Below are 22,198 nucleotides of genomic sequence, written 5' to 3' on the forward strand. Positions count from 1 at the left end.
GTCCTTGCTCTTTACCTGGGTGCTGGGTTGAGGGAGGGAAGGAGGGAGGATGAGAGGATGAGAGGATGGGAGGGGCATCCTACAAACACCTGTGAGGGGAGGGCAGGTGGGTAGTCCAGAAAGGCCTGGGAGGAGTGGACCCCTCAGGACATACACAGGACATGAGCTCAGTGAAGCACTCCCCAGAGGAGCCAGAGGGTCTGGGGTCACCAAGTCCTCACAGATGAGGTGGGAGGGGGCTTTTCCAAAGAGAGTCAGATACCATCATGCCAACCATAGGAACCATTGTACACAGCCTTGGGGACCTGGGGACCAGCTGCTTCTGAAAGGTGCCAGACATTGGGACTCGGGCTGAGGCACACCTGGAACAGTTGCCTGCACACACAGTCACCCCACCTTCCCCTCCCCAAACTAAGTCTGTGAAGGAGTCCACAGCAGTCTGCCTGTCTGCCAGGCACTGCAGACAGAGGTGAGCAGGGCCGGCCCTGCGCCCACCTGCCTAATGGTGCTGGCCTCTGACCTCTGGGGTCTCTGAGCCTGGGAGGAGGGTGAGGCTGGCTCCTAGATGCATGAGGCTTGGCCTGGTATCTTCCCTTGCACCCCTGCTCCAGTCCTTTCTAATATCCTTAGCAGATGGATCCTCCCTGCCCGCTCCTGTCCCTTATTGTGGGAGAGGGGCTGGTAGCAGGACTAGCCAACAATGGGCCAGACAGCATGTAGTGGGTGCGCCCACTGTGGGAAGGGGGACTTCCCTCCTCTCAGGGCAGTCTGGGTTGGCAGGCCTCATACCCTGGCACCTAGGTTTCTGCCCTTTCCCAAATCTCATTCATTGGTTCCTTCCAGCATTTTTCTCTGGCCAAGTGCTAGGCTGTGTATGGTACCCGCAGGGTGGCCTCACTGCCCACACTGTCCAAGACCTACTTAATCCCTGGGGGTGAGCAGTGGTCAGAGAGGGTTGCCCGGAGGAGCCAGATCAACCTGGAAAATGAAGAGGGCTGAGGCTCAGAAAACAGCAAAATGAATGTGGAGGGTACCATGCCGTCTCTTGGGGTGGCCCTGGCTGGTCAGGGGTGAGGCTGGTGTGGGGCCTGGCTCTACACCTTGGTGCTAGGGTGGGCCCAGAGGGTCCAGGGTCCAGGTCGTATTGGAAGACTCCCCAGGGAGTCCCCTCTGAGACCCTCCAAGATCTGCTGAGGGTGGAGGCTTAGCCCTGCCCTCCCCCCTGAAGCCAGGAGCAGTTTCTTCGCCAATGGCCTCACTCCAGGATGCCTTCTGAGGGCCCATCGCAAACCCTGCCTCATCCCCCTACCTCAGCCCTGGCCTTGGTAGAGCTGGGTCAGGGTCATTGGCCTCTAGCCTCTGGCCTCCTTTTTCAGGTTGACCTCTTCCTGACCTGCCAGCCTATGCTGGCTGAACACAGGTATTCTTTGTACCCTATCCCCTGCCCAGTTTCCTCACTGCCACTGCAGTCTGCCCCCACCCCCACTCGTGCTGGCACCTGCCTTCCCCGAGGCCTCCGTGACCTCCCTGAAGTCCTGGGCGTAGCCAGCTCTTTTGCCCAGTCCTCCTGAGTTGGCTTTTATCTCTCACCAGTCCCCTTAGGTCTGCCCCTGCCGCTACCCTGCTCTGCTTGGCTCAGCCTCATATGAGAATGTTCCAGACTGCCTCAGGCCCTCTTTTCTCTCCTCTTCCCTGCTTGAAATTTCTGTTTATTATAGAAGTTTCACCCTCCCTTGTGTCAATCCCCATCCATCCATCCTTCCACCCACATGTTCACTCATCCACCCACCCACTCATCCACTTACCTAACTTCCCATCCATCTATCCATTCACACATCCATCTATCCATCCACCCACCCATCCATCAACCCATCATTATCTACACACCCATCTACTTATCCATCCATTCATACATCCATCCACCAACTCACTTATCCATTTATCCACCCATCCATCCATCCACCCACTTACCCACCTATATCCATCTATACACACACCCAGACACTCATCCATTCATCCACTACCCACTCATCTATCTGTCCAACTGCCCATTCACTGATCCATCCACACATCCTTCCACTCATCCACTCATTCATCTTCATCTTCCCATCTCCCTTTCACCCATCCATCCATTTATTCACCCACCCGTATATCCATCTACCCATCCAATTATCCACACACTCATCTATCCACTAACCCCACCACCCACCTATCCACCCTCACTTACCCGTCTGTCATCCACCCATCCATCCATCCACCCACCTACTCATTCACCTACTCTTCCATCTATCCATCTACCTCCCTCCTCACCCACTCACTCATCCCTTCACCCACACACATATGGGGGACTGCTCACATGCTGGATGCCCCAAGCTAGGAGATGGGTAAGTGGTATGTATGTGCTGCCATGCTCTTTTTTAAGTTAGGCCTTATAGAGAACTTGTCATTGAAATCGAGACCAAAGGAAGGCAAGTAGGGAGAGTGGAGTGTAGGGGAAGATTCAGTGTGAGTGGGCCTGGGGTGTTGAAGCAACACTCAAGGGCAGGTAGGGGTTGCTGGAGTAAGAGGGGGCCAGTGTAGATGGTGAGGTCAGAGCCACGATGGGGCCAGATGACATGTCTGCACAGGCCCTTGTCATTCACTCAACAAACATTCATGGACCCCTCTGGCAGAGGGTTAAATGATGACCCTTATAAGACATGTCTGCCTCTGCCCTTGGGACCTATGAATGTGACCTTATTTAGAGAAAGGGTCTTCACAGATGTAATTGGAAGAAGGATCTCATGCGACCATCTTGGATTTAGGGTGGGCCTACCTTCCTCAAATGACAGGCATCCTTGGGAGAGAAGAGAAAGGTAAAGTTCACATAAGGAACAAGGCCGTGTGAAGGTGGAAGCAGAGACCGGAGTGAAAGAGTTGAAAGCCAAGGGGTGCCTGGGCCCCCATCAACTGACAGAGGCAGGAAGGGCAGTGTTCTAGAGCCCGCAGGAGAGCGAGGCACACACTGACACAATCAAGACTCAGACTCAGTCTCCAGAACTCTCAGGGGTACAGTTCTAAGGCCAGAAGTCCCCAGTTTGTTCCTTTAGGAGAGAATGACACCAGGATATGCCACCGTGTCCCAGGTCCAAGGACACTGCATTAAGTGACTTCATGAGGAGCTGCTACTCTGCGGTCGGTGGTTTGACCCCATCAGGCCACACCCTGGCCTCTCCTGCTCCACTGCGGTATCAACATGGTCTTCCAAAACATCAGACCAGGTCCTCCTTCTGCCCAGAACATGCCAGTGGCTCTTTCCCTAGAGATAAGTCAGTGCCCTCATGAGGATCAAATCCATCCTGACCCACCCAGTCTGTCACCATGATTTTTGACATCTGCCCTGGCTACACTGGCTCTGTGTCTGGGTTAACCTCAAGGCTGCACTGTCAGGACCCCTGAAATGTCCAACTGGACCATGTGTTCGCCTGTACTTCCTCCATGAAGCCTGCCCTAAGTTCACAGTGGTGTCCCAGGTTGGTATATCTCATGAAAACTCCAGGAATGAAGAGCATAAGTTTCAAAATGACACCTCTTGTACCATACAACTGCCCCTGGATGTCTTGCACCCCCATCTACCCAGTGTCTCCATGTCCATGGCTTACGAGCTCCAGGATCCTCTGCCCTCTTCTTCAGCGCACGTTGAGCTGATTGACGAGACGCAGACTCCACCAGCTCCTCTGGCTACATTCCACATGGCTCAGAGTGACGGGTTCAGAGCCTGTGGTTTAGAACCCTCTGTGTCTCCCATGGGCTGTTGGGTGAACGTAGGCTCTCAGGCTCTTCAGCACCTGGCGCTCCCCATTCCTCAGCCCATCACATCTTCCCATGACCATCACTCACTCTCTCTCTTGCCCAGTCCCCACGTTCCCACTGCCAGGACTTATAGTCTGTCTTCTCTCTCTGTCCTCAGACACCTCTCTCCATCCTGGTCACTCCCGCACACCCTCTGCTCTTCTATGCCACGCTGCTCCACTACCTAGGTGCTGGCTCCTGTGTGCACAGTGTTTAGCTCTTGCCTGTGGCCACGGGGCACAAGACAGTTGCTATCACACCCTCCTCAGATTGTGGAGCTTTCTCTGCAACCTTCAGGGCATAGCCAGCCAGAGACAGGGAGTGCCTGCAGGGACCCCAGCGCACCCACTGCTGATGCCAGCTCACTGCCCGGTCCTCTCACCGCCCCCCTCCCTCAAGAGTGAATCCTAACCTTTTACAACCTCCCACTCTTGGAACACTCCCCTGGTCCCTGTCACCAGGCCTCATCCTCAAGTGATCTGTGTCCACCTGCCAGGCCGCCCTGGCTCCCAGTGTCCTGAACCTCCCAGCTGCCTGGGTCTGGCATGCAGCTGGTACTTCTGCACGGGTATGGCCAGGTTGGGGTCTGCTGAGCCTAGGGCAGGGGCCCCAGGCTGACAGTATCCACCACCCCAGGCCTGGCCTCTACCTGCTCTGCTGAGCCCTGGTCCTGCCCAGCCCCCCTCCTGGCCGCTGGGCTGCGGCCTCAGGCCTCATTAGCGCAGCCTCCAGCCTCTCCCGCTTCCAGCCCCAGCCAGCCCAGGCCTCTGCCGGCCAGAAACCAAAGAGAAAATGCCTGTTTATGCCAGTTACGCCGAAAGCAAAACAGTTTGTGGTTTGTGACCCAAATTTTTTGCCTTTTTTTTCAGAACATTACAAAGACCAAGACAACTCCCTCCCGCCCCCAGCCCTCCCCCCAGGCAGACAGAGCCCATCTGTTTACACTGGCCGCTGCACATTCTGGCCAGCCGCTCCTTGGTCCTAGGCCCTCATACTGGGCGCCGGGCACCTTGGGAAGGGGCTGTGGGGCCTGGTGAGGTGAGGAAGGAAAGGCTGGGAGGGGGCAGGGCTTGCATCTTGGGGGAGCAGCAGCAGGATGCACGCTGGAGGCTGGGAGTGTTGGGGTACAGATCACCTGGGAGCTAGGGAAGGCTTGGAGCCTGCTCTGAAGAAGGAAAGATGGTAGAGGAGCCAATGTCTGTTGTTCCCCTGAGAAGGGGCTCCTCTCAAGGTCTTCCCTCAGCCCCAAGTACCCAGCTCCATTTCATGACAGGTGCTGAGACACACAGGGTAATGGGCTCCACTCGCCCACCAGCTCCCCCCTCCACTTGCCCCGTCCTCCCCTTTCCTGTCCCTTCTCATCACCCAAGGCCCATGGTGCCCTGGTCTGGCTGATTGTGGAGCACACAGAGTGGGCACATCCTCTGCCATCAGGGCCCAGCAACCCCAGGAAGGCCCAGCTCAGGGATGAGGCAGCACAGAGCCAAATGGTCCCAGCCCACATATAGGACCCAAGGTACCACCAGGAGCTGGGTGTGGGCAGGGCTTGGGCACCTGTTGGAGCCCTGGACCCCAAGTTGTCTTGGCTGGGGAAAAGGACTGGGTCCTCTCCACATTTTGCTCTCCAGGGAGGTTGGAACAGAGCAAACTCCTGGCTTCTTCTGGCCTCTCAGAATGACTGAACATCACCGCCCTCACCCAGCCTCTTGTGCCCCATCTTCTTTCCCGCTAGGCCTTTTCCTCCTGGTTTCTGCCTGACTTCCCTCCTTTTTTATTCACACATTATCAGTGCCAGTCTGCGTGTCAGGAGCCAGAACCTTAAGGGTAGGAATGTCCAGGCTGAGGGGCTCCTGGGGTGTCCTAGGAGTGAGTTCCACTAACTCACCAGAGGGCTGCGACCTGGGACAGCGAGGAAGCACTCACATAGGGGAGCCTCCCTCCTGCATCCCAAAGATATGGAGGAATTAGTGCACACAGAGGTCTGGAAGGGCATCCAGACAGAGGGAACGGCACAGGTGACGTCAGAGTGCAAAGCCAAGAACATGAAACTGACTTGCCCTTGCGTGGGCTCTGGCTGGCAGGGAAGGGAGACCCAGGTGCGCAGATGGGAATTTTAGAAGTTCCAAGTGTGGGGTGCACTGGAACCAGAGAGGGCTTGGGGAGTGTTAGTGGTTGTAGACAGAGGGGTGGGGCAGTGGGAAGCAGGGGAGGTGCTCCAGATAGGAGGAGCTCAGTGTGGCTGACATCACTGCACACAGGGGGTGGAGTGTCCTTCTGACTCCTCCCAGCCCCTTGGAGGGCAGGATCTGCCCCACTCCCTGCTGGAGGAGGGGTCGAGAGGCAGGGAGCTCACTGCCTCAGGCCTTGGAGGCCATCGGTGCTGCCCACTGCCAGCTGTCAGGATGGCAGGCTCCCCGCGCCTGGCCTGGAGCATCGTTTTTGGGAAGGTCTGGCCGGCACCTCTGCTTCCCCCTCCCCTGCCTGTCATCCCTGGCCTCCCCTCGATCAGGAACAGATGTGCCTCTGAGCAGGAATTCTAGCTATTTGGTTAGCCAGCCACTCTGGGAGTTTCTGATAAGGCAGATTGGTTCTCTGCAGAGTGGATGAAGGGGAAGAGAAAGGACATGGTGCCCACCCCCCACCTTCCTCATGCCTTGGACTCCCCCAGTCAGATCCCTGGCCCAGCTTTCAATACCTCTCCTGATGTAATCACTGGAAAGGCAGAGACCTGCTGGTCCCCAGCAGGTGGAGGTGAGCTGAGGCCGAGGGAACCTCCCCTGCTTCCTGAGCCTGGGTGTAGAGCTTGGCAGGAGGAAAGGAAACCTAGACCAGAGCCCTCTGTAAAGACGAAGTGGCCGCTGTCCTCCCTACACTCAGCTCTCAGCAGCTCCATGTCACGGGGACCCTCTAGGCTGTCTGAGACTGAGAGATCACAGCCTCCAGCCACAGGTCCTTCCTTCTTCATTGTCTCTTCAGTAAATATTCATATACTGTAGCAGCCCCTAGAACCACAAAGATAGATAAAGTTCCATTCTGGCCCTCAGAATAACCATGATGAAATCAGGGATGACACATCATCATGAAGGTGACAAGCAGCAGAGTGAGGAGGCACCAGACCATCATCTTACAAAGTCCCACCACCTCAGGGCGCCCTCCCCAGGCAACAGCTCACACTCATCCTGTTTGGTGGGCTCTATGGCGGGAGCCCTGCTCCGAGCTTGGGGACCATACATCCCTGGAACCACGCATTTAGACTTGATACCCTGCATCCGTGGATTCCTGGGTCCCAGTAAGGCATCTGATGTTCTATTCTGTCAATGGTTTTAGCCTTCTAGGGCCATTTTGAATCTCAATTTGTTCTTCTAGCACTTGGCTTACATCTCCTAGCCTTTGACCTTTGACACTTAGAATATACCCAATACAGAGCACTTAATGTGGGCTCCGAGAACGGTGGGTAGATGGATAATGAATGTGTGAATGGATGGATAGATGGGAAGATGGATGGATGGGTGGACGGACAGAGGAAAGAGTATGGGTGGGTGGATGGGAGCAAGGTAACAGTACATCAACAAGTATATACCCGGTTCTTGTTTGGATAGTCCTAGTGGGGAACGAGTGAGGAGAGCAAAAAGCCTGCAGTTGCTGAGTGCCTATTGTCAGGGAAACTCTGTGTGCTAGTTCAAGGTGTAATATATGCTGTGTCTAGGGTCTGGCTGAAAAATACTTGATGACTATACGGAATTTAAAGTGAGCATATCTCTGGAAATTGTCTCCACAGGATGCAGAACATCTACACCTGTTGGTATCCCAGGTTGGCAACTGAAAGTTATAAAATCCTATTCCAGAAAAAGGCACAGGACCCAGAGAGTTTTATGGGCAAATTTTTTTTTTAAACTCTCAGCATCATTCTTACACAGTACAAAATCTTTGAAGCCTAGAAAATGGACAAAATTCCAATTTGTTTGCTGTGTTAGCAAAATCAAAATCCTGATACCAAAACCCAATCGTGAGAGCACAAAAAGGGAAATACATAGTCCAAGGTCACAGGTAAAGCTAGATGCAAAAATTGTCCATAAAGAAATTAGCAGATTAAATCCAGCAGTGTACTGAATTAAAGTAGTACCATGAACAAGCAGAACTGGTTTCTAGGAAGGCAAGTGATTCAACATTGAGAAATCCATTAGTATCACCGATGTTACCAGGCCAAAGAAAGAAAAAGCATATGATAATACTGAAAAATGCAAAAAAGCATATTTAATGAAATTTGAAAGGTACTCTCAGCTGTAATGCGTGTTCAACAGGCTAGGATGAAAAACAAATTTCCTTAGCCCCAAGAGGAGATCTTTGGTCCCTCCACCACCAACCTTCTTATAGCTAGCTGCAATGGACACTTTTCTGTACCAGACTTGCCCTGTCAGCAGAATCTGGAACTTCTCTAGCTTCCACTTCCAGTACACACTTGTGAACTCTTAATAAAGACAGCAACTATAAACCCTGAACAAGAAGCAAATAAAACTACCTGGGGGCCTCTAGAAAGTGAGCAAAAGCAGGTGAATTTTCAAGGGGCAGTCAGGGTGTGATTTGTGTATCAAAATCCTAACAGAAATCCTGCCACCTTTTCTGTCTGGAGAAACCAGGAGTATTGTGGGGACAGTGAGATAAGAATCCCTAAAAGGATCAGAGAGGGGTATCCCAAATGGAATGTATCTGCTCTACCCCCGTTTCTGTCTCACTTCAGGTGAGACAGTTCACAACTGGAACATGAGCAAGCCATCCACCTGCTCAAACAAATGCATCTGTGTCCTCCAGAGAAGAATGACACATTCCACTGCCTGCAATAGCATTTACCAAACTCAAGGCACCTCCAGGCCACACGGCCCACAGAAGGACTAGAACCTGCGTTCGATTCTCCAGGGAAAAGACAATTGACACCAGCCTCGGGTTGACATTTTCAGACACATACTTCAAAACAACTATGGGAAACGATAAAGGGAAACAGACTTGCAATGAATGAAAAAATGGGACATTTCAGCCGACAAACAAAATATCAAACTGGATGTTCAGAACTGAAAAATTACAGTCTCTGAAGTTCGAAAAACATTGCTGGGGAGGATTAGCATCAGAAAGGAGAAAACAGAAGAAAGTCTGTGAATGTAAAGATAAAACCATGCTATGTGAAAAAGAGAAAGAGGAAAGGCGTTGAAAACATAAACAGAGAGCTGGCAGCATGGCTCAAGTGGAGTGCCTGCCTAGCAAGTGTGAGGCCCTGAGTTCAAATCCCACTGCCACACACACAAAAAAACATAAATAGGAACTCAAGATATGTGGACAGGGTTGCAAAACCATGGAGGGCAGAAGACAGGGGAGCTGGATTTGATCGAGCTCGGGACTGGCTTCCCTTAACTGCTGTGGTCACTTGGTCAAGTTTGCCTGTCCTGTCTTCTTGTTCCCCGTTTGGTTCCCCTTTCCTTAAGGGTTGTGTGTCTTGTGCTGAGAGGGTGCATACCTTTCCTCTCTTCTCCAGCTTTGCCCTCTGGATGAGGTTTTCCCACTCCCACAGCTTCAGTGGTCATGCACCCTGGAGACCCCTAAATGTGGATCTCTTGTGCTGTGGTTGGAGCAGATTTACCCACAGCAGGCTCTTCCTCCAGGCTCCCCAGTCAAGACAGGAGTGACTGTCTTGACCATGGTCACTCAGGTGCCTGGCCCAGGGTCCCGGTGTCAGAAAGCCCCTTCGGCCTTGCTTCCACATATCTGAGGGACTCATAAGCTACCCGGCCTTACTACCTACAGGTCAGCCTTCATCCAGAAGTTTCACTCCTTGCTACCTGTTGCACATCCATTCTGCCACTTCATCCTTAAAGGTACAGCTTACTCTACCCATTTTGTTGGTGGTCAACCGAGAAAAGAGACCTTTGCTGGTCATTCTGTTGCTTGTGAGTGCATCAGACACGTAACAGAGGACAAACAGGCAAGCTGCCTGCGCATGCAAACTCACTGTCTGGAGGTCGTACTGACAGCTAACAAGGACTCTAATGAGCTGATTACATAATTATGGGCTGCAAGAATAGCAGGCTCCTGGATCTGCCCATTCTGACGCTCCCCAGTCCACTTGTGGTTGGGGGTGGTGCCCAAGTTTTCTTGCCCAAGTTTTCCCAAGGTCAAGGCCAGCGCTGCCTCTCCAGACAGCCTCCAGCTTTGGCTCACAGTCATCTCCTCCCTCCTCTACCAGGTGCAGGCTCCCTGGCGCAGGTGGGGTGGGCTGTGCAGCCTAGGAAAAGGGGCTCCAAGGAACCATTCCTGGGGTTGGCACCAGATTCTGTTCAGAGACCGAGGCACTTCAGGCACCAGCTGGAGCCACCTCAAGTCTATCTGCCACCCAGGGTGGGCCCAAGGACTCTGGTGATGGGGGTCCAGCCTTGTGTTCAATTTTCAGCAATGTTCCCACGACAAAAGCAGAAGTGACCAGTACCTGTTGCCCAGTCCCCCAGGCCCTCCCAACTCCGCATGTCAAGAATAAGATTTGTCATCACACTTTACCAAGTGCTCATGGGCTGGGAGTCATTCATGCACACCTGGAATCTCTTGACACCCCTGGGCATACCCTGAATCTTCTGACATCTCTGTGCAAACCCCAGATCTTCAGACACCCCCTGGGTGCCACTCTGTGCTCACCAGCCCTATTTCCCAGGTGAAAAGACCGAGGCCCCAGCTGGACAGTGCAAACTTTGGGTCACAGTCAGACACCCTGTGCCTCTTCCCTCCCCACACGCACCTCTAGATTCAGGGCCAGTAAATACTGCCTGAGCTTAGAGGAGCCAGCAGACAGGAAGAGAAGGAAGGAAGCATGGAGGAAGGAGGCCCTATGTCCAGCTCCCTGCCTTGTGTCTCTTCGAAGACACAGAAGGATGGAAGACACAGAAGATCACAAGAAAATTATGGTGCGGTGGCTCACAGGACCCTACCATGCCCATGGTGCATCAGGCCCAAGCCTGCTTTTCTCTCAGCTGGTTGAGGCCTCCCCACCAGGGACCCCATCTGGACATATCATTCAGGTAAGGCTTCAAGTGCAGGAATTCCTGGGTTCCCCTGTAGCTCCATGGCCCTTCACATCCCATCACAGTGAGGGGTAAGGGGGACATTGGCTGGGCACTGCCCTGGAACAAGTGGCTCTTCCTGACCTGGGGGTCAGGAAAGTGCAGAAGTAGACAGGAAGCCCGAGGGGCTCAGGCGCCTTAGTCCGGGTAGTTCTTACCCCCAAGGATCCCAGGGAAGCTCCACACAGCAGCACTGGGATTTGGAGTCTAATTCCCTGTGACATTCTGGGAAGCTCATTACTGAGTGCTGCTGCATCTGAGAAGAAACTTGGGGCAGGGCCATCTCAGCGAGGAGCCATGCTTATGCCACACTCTGTGGTCAGCAGAGGGGTGGGTTCTGCCATCAGCCCTTCAACAGGGGTCAAAAGAAATGTGGGAATCCACGGAACCCCATTGCTACTGGATCTGAGGAAGGGGCCTCACGCCTCAGCAACACCTGTGTAGGGTGCACTTCGGAGGTGTGTCCATCCCACAGGAGCAGGACACAAACAACTGCCAGATAGGAGGACATGCTCTAGGGAGCAGGGCTCGGCTACAGAAAGCTCATGCCGTGGTGGGGAAAAGCTGGGGAACGTGAGGGGAGCATAAGGGGACCATGATGGGGGAGATGAAGGAGGGATGAGGGGTATGAGAGGATGGAGGGAGGATGAGGGAAAGGTGAGGGGGTTGAGGGGAGGGTGAGGGGAGCATGCAGGATCTCGCTGGATGGTGAAGCCTAGACTGTGGGAGCTCTGGGGAGTGGGTTCTTCCAGGTTTTCAGAAAGGCTTCCTGGAAGAGGAGTGGTCCCCAGAGATTTAATGTGAAGACAGGGGTGCTGGGGGAGGAGGAGGTGGAGTGGAGCAGTGCAGGTCTGTAAGACTGTATAGTGTGGTTGGCACAGAGGGAGTAGCTTGTAGACCTCTGGACACACGGGGCTCCACCCTGAGAGGCAGCTGCAGGGTGGGGCGCTGGCCAGCTGCCAGCTTCACTGCATATTGTTCTTGGTGAAGCCATAAATTTTATTAATTCCATCAATTGCAACCCTGCAATGTGTGTTTCCAGTACTGAGTGTGAGGAGCCAGAGGCTGGCACAGAACGTCCACTGACCCATGAGTGTGCTGGAGGCCCTGGGAGAGCACTGGCCTGGTGGCATGAGTTCTGGGCTCCACTGGTCCATGCAGCGTTTGTATAGGACAGGCAACAAAGTGGGTTGTCTCATCAGAGAAGAAAGGAACGCCCCAGTTACCTGAAGGGAAACACCAATGGGTTTTGCTGTCTGCAGATGTGTTTAAGTTTTCAAGCATAAGCCAGAATTTTGGGAAACTTGCCTTACGCTGGTCATTTTCCAATCCTTGTAGACCCTCTGAGCAGCCTTCTGAGGTTGTGTGGTGACACAGCCAACAGTCTGTATTTTCCAAGTGAACAATCTAGGATGTAACAAAAGTACATGTAGGAAAACACCCTTCAAAGGGACAAGATGGAGCAGTGACTCTTTTCCCTGATAAACCTGTTATTTGGGAGTAATTTTAGAGTTACAGACAAGCTGCACACGTGGTACAGCTCGGGAACCCCTCACCCCTGTTCCCCTCTTGGTAGCATCTCACACTTCTGTCATCCGTTTCTGACACTTAAGACCCTGACAGCAGTCTGTGACTACCAAGTCAACCCTAGGTCTTCATAGACTGCACCAGAGTTTCTGTCCCTGTCCTCTTTCCATTCCAGGGTCTCCCGCAGGGTCACCATATCTCCCTAGTCTCCTAAACTGATGGACTTTAAGAAACAGAGTCTGAGGAGTTCATCGATATGGTCTCGGGCCTCATATTGCAACTCACCTGTAAAATCTTGTCACGTTTTGAGGCACCATTAAAAATAGAATCCCCAAATGTGTGAGAAGGTTATTAAAATATTCCTCCCCTTTCTGACCACGTAGTTCTTCTGTGTCCTCGTGTGCATTCTTGCTCCACACCAAGCAAGACAACACATACGGTAACCCTGTACATAGAGGCAAGGGTGGGAATCTGCCATCCTCTGATGTGGCAGTGACGCTCCACTGTCAACTTGATTGGATTGAGAGACCTAGGAGATCAGTGCAGCTCACCTCTGAGGGTGTGTGTGACAGCATTTCCAGAAGCAATTAGATCATGAGTGCCCTGACCTAGTGAGCAGATTAATCTCTCAATGGATTCATAAATGATGGCGTTATTGGGGGGTGGATAGAAGGAGGTCCCTGGGGGGAGGCCCTTGGTGGCTATATCTAGCCCTGGCTCCTTCCTGTCTGCCACAGTGTGAATTTCACTCCTCTGCCACCCGCCATGATGTCTCATCCAACAGCAAGGGGCCAAGTGACCAAGGACCAAACCCTCTAGAACTATGAGCCAAAATAAATCTTTCCTACCTTATGTTGTTTGCGTCAGGTATGCAAAAGTCACTAAGCCATCTGAGAAATCAAAGAGATTTGCAAAATGTAACGTAATTCACTCTTTTTGCAAAATTTGTTGTTTTGAAAAGCCAGTTATTTTTATTCTGAAAAACTACATTAATATGTAGTGAGTTTATTATTGTTGTGAATTTTTACTTTTAAATAAAATTGAACCGAGGGACTTGCGCTTGCTAGGTAGGCACTCCACCACTTGAGCCATGCCCCAACCTTTTTTTGCTTTTGTTATTTTTTGGGTGGGATTTCTTGTTGTTGCCTGTGCAAAAGGATAGACTGCGAGATTCCTGTCTCGGCCTCTCACATAGCTGGGATCGCAAGTGCACAGCACCACAACACCACACCCAATTCATCAGCTGAGATGGGGAGTCTCACCAACTTTTTGCCTAGGATGATCCTTGAAACATGATTCTCCTGATTTTTGCCTCCTGAGTAACTGGGATTATAGGCATGAGCAGCCATGCCCCCAGCTCTGTTGTGAATTTAAATTAGTTCATTTAACCAATTTTTAAAAATTTTTTTAGAAAATTTTTAAGAAATTAAAAAATTCAAATGTTGTAGCTATAATTTCTGATATCAAGCCTTACCTCAACAAAACCTCCTTTGGGTTCCTCAATGATTTCTAGGAATGAAAAGGGATCCTAAGGCCAGAACATTTTACATCCCAGAGTCTGGGCTCAGGCACCACCAGTCCTGCCTGTACTTAGCAGAGGGCTGAGTCTTTTCAGTGTTCTGGCATGTGGCCTAGCTTCTCTGTGCCTTGGTTTCCTTTTATGTCAAACAGAGACCCCATGAGCAGAGGGTTCACACAGGATGAGCCATGTAGACAGGGTGGTTTGTATGTGTTCCCCAAGACCACGGCCTCAGTGAACAGAGGCAGACAGCCCTTGGACAAGAGCAAAAATCCACTGGGTCTACAGAAGAGTGGTGAGGAAAGCAGAGTCCCACATACCTCTCTCTGTCTCCGTACCTAGTGTCCCCTGTCATTGACATCTTATATTGGGTTGGGACTTTTGTTACAACAAGTAAACCGACATCAACACATATCATTAATTATTAAGTAAACACACTTTATATAGGATCACTCTTGGAGTTGCACGTGTTAGGAATTTGATGACTGGGTAATGACAGGTGTCCACTGTCCCAGTATAGTGCACCATTTTTCACCAGCCCTCCCCCCTGCGGCCCCTGGAATCTCTGATTCTTTTACTGTATCATGCTTTTGCTTTGGCAGAGTGTCACAGACTGGCTTCCAGTACTTAAATTAGTAGTGTACACTTAGGGTCCCCCGTGTCTCTTGTGGTTGATAACTAGCTTGCTTTTAGCATTGAATAGTTTGCCTTTGCGTGGATGGACCACAGTGTGCTCTGCTCACCCACTGAAGGGCAGCTGGGTGGCATCCAAGTTTGAGCAAGGTGAACGAAGCTTCTGTGGTCATGAGTGTGCAGGTTTTCTTGGGGACGTGAGTTTTTCCTCTAAGCTAAATCTAATTTCATCTCAAATGTATTAATGTGTTGTATCAATACAATTTGTGAGGCGATTCCTCTTTGCTCCTTCGAAGGCCATCCTGTGAAACTCACACTGTCCACTTCCTCTGCACTGCTCCCGTGCTCCCGGTGGACATTGGGTCCATCTTTCTCCCTGTGGACCTGTGTCTCTGTCTTTCCATCAGTGTCATGTGGTCCTTGTAGGTTTTAGTCTAGAAAGTGTCCTTCACTATTTTGGACTCCTGAGAACATTCCTGTGAAACTCGACTCTCTTGTTTAACCCTGGCTTCACAGATGCCTGGCTCAGACAGACTCTGGCCCAAAGTCACCAGGGTGGAGTCAGCGTCCCCAGCCTGCCTGAACCCGAGATTAGAGCAGTGCATGTGCTGCCTTTAGAAGCAGGCTTTGGGCTGTTAACTTTTATTTATTTATTTTGAATTTTTAAATTTTTACTTTTCCCTTTTAGTTTGTCATAGTGTTGTACTGGGAGTACACTATGACATTTGCAAAAGTTCTTATCGTACATCATAGTTAAATTCACCCTCCCTACCTAGCATCATTCTCCTTTATCCTCTCCTCCCCCCATTCCTGGAATAGTTTCAACAGGTCTCATTTTTCCATTTTCATACTTGAGTGAATATTTACGCCATATTCACCCTCTAACCCTTTCCTTATATCTTCCCCACTCCAACAGGTACCAATCCCCAGATGGACCTGTTTTACCTTCCAGTTCCCCGTTTTTGTAAAAAGACATTTTTCGTTGTTTAAGATAGCTATGTAGGGGGTTTCATTGTGACATTTGATGATGAGGGGGGAGGAGGAGGAAAACGGTTATTTTTTTTCTCATCCACCGATACAATACTCAAACCAGAAAGTGAATATGGTTGATGTGCTTTCTATACAAGAATGAATATAGAATTTTTACACTTGTTGAAATCACCGTAAGAAGGGGACTAAGGTAGAAAGGAGAAAACTAGAGGGGTTGAACCAATTCTGGTTGGTAACTTTTAAATAGGAGACTGACCTATGCTTCTGAGTTCCTGCTGTGGGAACCATGCCTAGCAGGGTGACCCCGATGGCCTCCATATCCTTCAGGGCTTATCGGTGATCCATGCAGAGCAGTGTACCTGGCCGCTCAGTCTGGGGTCTCTCTTTGCTGGCTCCCATAGACAGGGAACACTACTGCCAAGGCAGACAGCTGCCATCTGCCCTGCGCCCTGGCTCCCTTCTGGGACTCCCACTTGTCTCCCCTTCAAAGCAGCTGATTGGGACCTCCCCGATGGTCATGTCCTGCTGTCCTGGGCTAGGCTGAGCCACCACTGTACCTGTTCTTGCCCCAAGTTCTTTTCTGAGCCTCCATTCCTCCCTCGCTCTATTCCCAGAATTCAGCCTCAGCAGTGCTCCAAAGTCAGGCCTGAGAGGCAGCCCTGAGCCCCGTCAGGGACCTCAGTGCTGAGGAGAGCAGAGCCCACCTCTTTCACGCCTAGGATGGAGCCAACAGCAAAGCTGCAGGCGGTAGGAGGGGCCGCTGTTGGGGGGAGGCAGGGGCTTTTTCAGACCTCTGGCCCTAACACCCCTGACTGGGCAGCAGCCCCTTGCTTTGAGGGAGGCCTGCCCTGGCCCTTCCAGCATTGCTGACCATCCCTTCCCTGTCCCCATGAGGAGCCTGGCTATTGGTGGCAGCCACACTGAGCAGCTGAGCCCCCAGTGGTGGTGGGCTGGGACACGGTCCTCCTGGACCCAGCCATGCATAGGCCAGCGGGAAGCCCAAGGGTTCCCCGGGATCCAGCTGATTCCTTGAGGGCCAGGACAACCCCGCCCAGCTGAGTGCCTGTCTCCAGCTCTACCATCTAGGCATCCAGGGGACCCCAGCTCTCCCCTCAAGTTTAGGGAAAACCAGCTACTTCCTGCTTGTGTTGCAGTTCAGTTGTTTTCCTGCACTGTGGCTGAGGGTCCAAACACCCAGCAAGACGGTCAGTCGGTGTTCCCAGCTTTGCTGGGCCTGCTGTTCTGAGCAGAAACTTAATCACTTTGTTTTCTTGGTTTAGGTTTTGCTTTTTAATAAAAAAATGACCCTGCTCTGCTCCAGCCCCAGGGCCTGTGACGTTCCTTGCGTAATAGGCGTCAATTTAAATGCTCTGCCCCAGCTGGCAGCCCTGGCCCACAAGCTCCCCAGGGAGGGCAGTGGCCTCAGGGACTCCCCTTGCCAGGACCAGACTGGGCACTGCTATGCCGGAGGCAAGGGACAGGCCAGGAGTTGGCTGGCCCCTCATCCCCAGCCCTGACAGCACAGCCCTGACCTTTTCCAGTTGCGGAGCAGTGCTGGGGAGAGGGGAGGAGGGCTCTCAAATGCCGCCAGACCCCACAGGATCCTCCCTTCCTCCTTCCCTCCCCTCTCTCCCTCCCTCCCTTCCTTCCCTTTCTTCCTTCCCTCCTTCCTTTCCTTCTTTCTTCCCTCCTTCCTTTCTTCCCCCTTTCCTTCTCTCCCTCCCTTCCTTCCCCCTTCCCTCTTCCTCCTCCCTCCTTCCTTCCTTACCAGGGAAGATGGGGAAGCCCTTCTCAGCCCTCCTTCTGACTTTCTTCTTTCAAAGTCACAGCAGATGGCCTGGGTCCTGTCTGTGGTCCTGGGTTAAGGCAGCTGCACAGAGCATCATGAGGTACCTCCCAGGTCCTGTCATGCATTCCACCCAAGGACCCCTGAGCTCTCCCCTCCCTGTGGTGACTGCCAAATTGTGGTGCCAGGCATCTTTCCTCTGTGATGACACTGTTGGGGTCTGGGACACCCCAGAAACACTCACAGTCTTCCACTCAAAGCTCCATATGCCCTGCTCCCAGCACCCTCATGTGGCATCACCCCAGGGTGGGAGAGGGGAAGCCTGCTTCCAGGACTAGGGCAGCCAGTGAAGGGTAACAGTGGAGAGGGGATGTAGAGGGAGCTGGATTGTGGGGCTGGGCTCAGTTGAGGGCATAACAGGCTCACCCTGAGAGGGTGAAAGGGAGTGAAGAGGGAGACAGACAGGTCACCAGGCCCTGGATGGAGGTGGGGCTGTGGGGCAGAAGAACTGAAGATTTGAGGGCAGAGGTGGCAGCTGGGCAAGGTCACCAAAGCAAGGAATGACAAGAAGATGATGGATCTGGGGCATGACACCCAAGCTTCTCTCATTCCATGCTATGTTGTGAAAAGAAGCCCGTTGCTGTTGAGGTAGCCAGCTTCCAAGATGGCCCTGGGGAGCTTCGCCTCCAGGCATTCAGACTTGCACAGCTGCTCCCCTATAAATAGGACTAATTGTATAGCTGGCACTGCAAAGGGGTGGGTGCCTTCTGAGGCTGGATGATAAGGGGATGTTACAGTACTCCCCCCTGCCCCACTCCTGGGTTCACATGCTATGGGGAAAGCCAGCCACCATGCTGTAGGGACACTAAAGCAGCCCTGTGCAGAAGTCCACTTGGGCATGTGTGAGCCACCTTGCAAGTTGCTGCTCCAGCCCGGCTGAGGCTTCCCTGGCTGACAGCTTGGCTGCAGATCATACAGACCTGAGCCACACCCTAGCAACACTGCTCTTATATCCCAGCCCCTCGGAAAACTGATAAAAGCTTAGCTTTGCTGTGTAAGTTTGGGGGTAGATTGTTCTACCGTGACGGAGAACTAGTTCGGTCTCTGTCAGGTGTGGACTAGAAACTACTGGAAGTGAGGGGAAGAGGCAGATGGAGGAAGACCTGTGAGGACCAGAGTTGGTGGAGCAGAGCTCGAGGACATGGCCAGTAGTTCTGGCTGCAAAGTTCACCTGCTTCAGTCTCAGCAGTGGTGTGTGCTCGGCAGGTCTGCCCACCTCTCAGAGTGGCAGTAATGGTATGTGAGAGAGGCAGCTAGCCAGTACCTGCACAGGGAAGATCAGTGTGAGTCACAATAAAGGGTGACAGCAGAGGAGCTTGGCTTGAGGCCTGGGTCCATGGGGATCACTGGGGCAGCCAAAAGACAGCCCAAAATGGCCCAGACTTCCCAGATGAGCAACCGAGGAACACAGCTAAGCACAACTCAAGAGAACTGGCATTCTGGCCACAAGTACCTCCATAGTCCTAACGGGCACCTTTGGGTTGGCTCTTCAACATGTGGGGCTCAGCAGTTATCCTCAGGCCTGGCAGAGAGTTGACTGGCATCCAAGGATTGCATCCACCCATCCATCCATCCACCCATCCATCCATCCACCCATCCATCCATCCACCCATCCATCCATCCACCCATCCATCCACTAATTCACCATTAACCCACCAGTCCATCCATCCATCAATCCATCCACCCACCCACCTACCTACTCACTCCTTCATCCACCCACCCACTCATCCATCTGTCCAACCACCCATTCATCCATCCACCCATCCATCCATCTACCCATTCGTCATTCACTCACCAATCCACCCATCCACCACCCACCAATCCATCAATCCATCCACCCATCATTTGTCTACCCATCCACCCATCTACCTACTCATCCATTCATTCATCCACCCACCCATCTACCTATCCATCCATCCATCCATCCATCCATCCATCCATCCACTCATCCACCTACCAACCCACCCACCCACCAACCTATCTATCCATCCACCTGTCTGTCCATCCATGGATTACCCATCTATATATCTTTCTCTCCCCTACCAAAATCCCTGGGGACATCAGGAGCAATACATGTGAAGCTCTTTGTGTCAATGGTCCACATCTCTGGGGAGTGGAGGAGAGGTAGCATATGAGGCAGTGTGAGCCAGCAAAGGTGTTTAGGTGGCACATCGAGAGGCTGAGGGGAGCCGACCCTGGAAAGCTCAGGAAACCCTGAGAAAGGTAAGAACTGGGGCCAGGGTAGGGTCTGACCTAGGTGTTAAGGACCTTGTGACTGCTGAATGAGTCAAAGCCAGGAGAAGCAAAGGCACCTGCTGGGATCTGGAAAGTGACTGGTGGCCAGGTGGGAGCTGAGGTGGGGCAAGTGGTTGGAACCAATGGGTGCCAGAGTGGAACTGAGTATCTGTGAGGAGTCCAAGATGGCTCCCAGGTCTGTCTTGAGTGCCCAGAAAGACAGAGGAGAGGGAGAGGGAAATGTGGAGCAGACAGTGCCTACTCAGGCTGTGCTTTCAGGGTCTTGTTATCTGTCCCCTAATGGGCCACACCAGTGATGCCTGATTCAGGGCTCAGACTCCTGGCCATGCTGTCCCCAAAAGCGGAGGCAGAGTGGCACTCGACAGAGGAGGACAGCAGGAGCACAGCAAGAGGGGTCCAAGTGGAGAGCTTGACCTGAACCTGGGGTGGAAAGTACCAAGCTATGCTATGGGGTAGGGTGAACCAGATGAGATGTTTTCTACACTGAGCAGCACATGCAGAGAGAGAGAACAAATCTTTTCCTTGTTACACTGGGCAAAAAGCAACCCAGCTGACTGTTTCCATTCTAGAATCCCCAGCTTCCCAGGACGCAGAACTCTGCAGAGGAGGGATCAGGGCACAGTCAAGGGCCAGAGTGAGGGTTCAGGCTCAAGCCTACCCTATCCCTGTACCCTTGGCCCTTCCCCATGAGGGACCTAAACTCCAACTGGGTCTGCAGGGAAAAGCCTTCTGAGAAGGAGGCAGTCCTTGGTCACTGAGCCTCCAGCCAGGTTTCTATAGCACCCGTGACTGGGACACTTGAGGTTCTGGAAACTTGGTGGGCTAATCCCAGCACTAATCCTAGCAACAGGCTGGGCCTGTGGCCACATGTAGGCTGAGGTGACACTGAGCAGGTTCCTGAGACCCTCCTGCTGGGTCTCACTCTATATCCTGGCACGGGATGGAGATTGCTCCAGGAGCAATACCAGCCTTGACTCTTCCTGAGCCACTTCTGGGCTGCCTGGGGTCCCCATGGCTGCCCTCACCTAAGGTTGCCAGGATCGGAAGAGATTAGTCTCACTGTGGTGCAGTACAGCTCGCTGCTGTGAGTGGACAGAAACCCAGTGGCCTTTGGGGTGTCTCAGGAGCCTGGCACACTTCACTGGGGGTCCTGGACTGGAGACAGGGGGTCTAATGACCCACTGGAGCCCTAAGTGAAGGACAGAACTGTGGAGGCCTAGACCAAGGAGGCCTGTGGCACTTGTGTGTGCATGTGCATGTATGTGTGCCCTGGAGGGAAACAAGGACATTGATTGGAAAGTGCAGGAGGGGGCAGCTCTGCCTGACAGGGCTATGTCTGTTGCATCAGCAGTGTCCACCTGAGTGACAGCAGCAGGGTGCAAGGATGTCTGAGGCCCAGTGTGGGGCCAGCCTCCACTGTGAATCCTGCCTTTGGGCCAGTTCTGCCTGGGGTCTCTGAGCTTTTCCCTGTGTATGTCTCTGTGCCACCAAGTAGGTTGGCTAGCTGACTATGGGCCAATTCCTGCACCCATGGCTGGAGTGTTGGGCCCTGGTGACAGGGACTAAATGGCCTGGTGGTGCCTGGGGTCCAGGCTTAGGCTGGAGCTGCTAGCTCTCCTAAGGCCTAAGATTTGATGTGGGAAAGACACTTAAATGAAACAGTCTCAGAGCCTTGTCTGTGTCATTAGGACCACAGCAGTCCTGACCTGCTCAAGCAATATAGGGATGGGGGAGTGAGGCCAGACACTTCCTGAGGGTGGTGAGGAATAGGAGCAAGAGGTAGGGGAGGGGAACAACTAGCCTCCATTATTGCTTTTTCAGGTGTTTGTCTCCAGGGCTGGCCCTATCTTGCCTTGTGTGGCACACCCCCTGCAGGACAAGGGAAGAGGCTCCTTTGCATGTGGGCTCTGTGGTCCCCAGAGGTGGGAAGAGCTTCTGGAACCATCCCCATTCCCAGCAGCCCTGGGGGCATGATGTCTCTGGACTCTGAGTGCTCAGTTTCCCTTCATCAAGAGAGACCTATTTTCCTTGGTTTTCAGTTCTGCTGTCCCAAGGGGGTAGGAGCTCCCTCCTGCCAACACTGGGGGACAGAAGCAGTAGGCCAGCCCTGCCCTGAGCTGCCATGAGATGCCATGGGCTCCAGTGCCAGTAGGAAGGACAATACACGAGGAATACCTTCTCAGCAGGCCTGTGGCCTCTGTCATCCTTAGCCAGGTTCGGCTGGATATAATGACCTGGGAGGTAGAGGAAGGACTGCCTACTGGCCCTGGACCAGACTTGAATGGTTCCCCAGATTCCCACATGGGGCCAATCCACCCCAGGAGCCACTGTTGGAAAGTCTGTTGATCGGCACCCTGGACAAGATGCTGACTCAGTTTCCCCTCCTCACTTGCTGTCTTCCCTTGGTATCTGGGTTGAGCAGGCTTAGGCTTAGGTGAGTTTAGACTCACCCTACCTGACCAGTCTCCTCTTTTGCCAGACTGGCAAATGTAGAACAGT

Source organism: Castor canadensis, chromosome 1 (assembly GCF_047511655.1).
Source record: "Castor canadensis chromosome 1, mCasCan1.hap1v2, whole genome shotgun sequence".
Taxonomy (NCBI): domain Eukaryota; kingdom Metazoa; phylum Chordata; class Mammalia; order Rodentia; family Castoridae; genus Castor; species Castor canadensis.